Source organism: Blennius ocellaris (genome assembly GCF_963422515.1).
Source record: "Blennius ocellaris genome assembly, chromosome: 1".
In the NCBI taxonomy this organism is placed as follows: domain Eukaryota; kingdom Metazoa; phylum Chordata; class Actinopteri; order Blenniiformes; family Blenniidae; genus Blennius; species Blennius ocellaris.
The window spans coordinates 19,655,188-19,657,687 of record NC_137650.1 but is presented as its reverse complement, the minus strand read 5'-3'; positions in this window follow the sequence as shown (position 1 = coordinate 19,657,687).

Sequence of the window (2,500 nt, the reverse complement as noted above, 5' to 3'; positions counted from 1 at the left end):
TTGATATATCTGGCTACATTTGAAGCCAAAAGGCCATTGACAAAAAAAAAAAAAAAAAAAAAAAAGCACCTCACAATTCTCTTTGAGAGCATTGTTTTTGTTTGTATTTTGTTTATTGTCGTCTCTCCCTGGGGGTTAAAGCGGGCTGTAAAGACAGAGTCATTCCTTCAGAGACACCAGCTCCCATCAGCACCTTCTGGTCATTACTGGTGCATCGTGGGAACAGCTTGGCGAGGACAATGATTGGCTAGAACAATGAAGCTGGGGGGCTACACAAAGGACACGCCCACTGCATGATGGGAAAAAGCAGCAGAGGAAGCAGATGTTGCCACAGAGGACACACAGGAGGGGAAGGAGAGCTAGAAAGACAGCATCTCTCTCTCTCTCTCTCTCTCTCTCTCTCTCTCTCTCTCTCTCTCTCTCTCTCTCTCTCTCTCTCTCTCTCTCTCTCTCTCTCTCTCTCTCTATCTCACTTTTGCCGTCCTTCTCTCAGAGAGAGAAGATGACTTTTGACTTTAGTACCAGATGTGAAGAACAAACAGCAGGTTTACCTGCTTTTGACAGAATGGTGTTCAAAGTCCAGAGCTCTGCAGGCATCTCATCCACTCCAGTCCACTCTCGCAAATGCGGCACTTTGCAACGTGACTCACGAGATTTTTACCCTTTAAACTCTTGATTCACTGGAAGGTGCATAAAAATGTCGTGAACCACACACCCAGGTAGCTGTCATCAGGTTTTAACATGAAGACCAATGAGTTTGCTTTACAGTGCTGTTATGAAGGTCTAAAACCAGCATTGTGCAAGCCGGGAGGAGATGTGTTGGCATGACACATTCATATTTGACATAAAACAGTTGAGAAACAAAAGTGATGTAAAGGCTCACACGTGAGGCTGAAACTCGCACAAAACTCAAACAAGTGAAAGTGACACAGACCAGAAATAGTATTAGAATACCACAGTTAACACAAAGATGGAATTGAATGGCGTTGCATTTTCGATCTTCCGGTGGAAATGAAAAGTCGAAACAAACCGGTGCACTTGAAACATCTTCTGTTTTTGGACATGGCGAGCGAATAGACCACAACAACGTCACTTTATGCAAGTCCGCCTGATTTGTGGTGAGATTTTCATTCTGCGTGTTCAAAAATGTGTTTTCCTGTTCACCTGTTTACCATCTCATTTTGTTCCACCTTTCACAACTCATACAGTTTACAGATTTTTTTTTATACCACACTGTTACTTTAAGTTTTTTTCCCCCCCATCAGTGCAGCAGTGTGCTGATTCGCCTGTAAACAACGCTCACGCTGATGTTGTCAGTTCATGGGAATATGTTCATCCTGTCAAAGTGGCCCATTCATGGCAGGTTAGACAAATTACACAGCAAATCCAAGCGATGATACGTGCCAATTCATTCCATGAAGACAAAAAAGATGAACAGCTTATGGGAACAAGCCTCCTCATGTTCCCTTCATGGTGCCACGAGGGGAAGCGGCCCAGCTTTAAGTGAAAAAAGCAATTGAGACGTCACTGGGCTGGCAGATTTGATAGACCAAAAAATTATAGGTTGCCAGGTCTGATCCGCTGGGATGGGAGGAGTGGTTGAGATCAAGTAAAGTGTGCTCTGGGATATCTCTGTGATTTAGGCGCCGTGTCTGTGTGTGTATGTTCTTTGTTTTCATGTGTGTGGGGTGTATGTGTGGGAATGGACCCTGGTCTGACTTGTTGATTAATGGCCAGTGTGTGTATGTGTGAAAACGCTCCCGGTCCTGTTTCCATGCTAATGAGTAGCAGCAGATGGGAGAGAGGAGGCCAGATCAACAATGAACAAACACACCAGCAGCCGTACAACTAAAAAAAAAAAAAAAAAAAAAAAGACCAAACAGTATGGCGGGTAACCCCCGCGAACAAATACCCTGATATTATGTCGGAGCATGTAAACTCTGAACATGGTCACTCAGTTTGGAATTCTGTTATGCACATTGTGATATGTCAACATAGCATGTGTTTAAAACACTCCAGTATTAGTTTTCTCTGGATTATAAACCTAAAGATTAAGTCAGAAGAGAGTTTGAATAAAACATAAGGAGGAGCATGTCCACCTTCACATGCTTACAGCTCAGTCACATTATGTCAAATATATCAATGGTCACAGGAATTAGCCTTTTCCAAATTATTAAAAAATATATAATTGTTTCTTCTTTAAATGTTTTTTTTAATAATTTTTTAGCGTTAAGCACAAATACAATACCCTCTGCGCTCACAGAAGAATTGTCCATCATTACTGAATGGTCGCTGTTTAAATTTATGGTGACTGAGCAAAAATCTTCTGGCAGACTGATAGTAAATATGTGTTTTATAAGATTGTATGATGACAGAGGGATTATGTGTACCTTGTATGAGGAGGAAAAAAACATTACATACGTATGCAAACATTTTTTAAATGACATCTCAACGAGTTAGTTAAATCATGAACTATGAGTTCGATGTGTTGCTCTTTTTT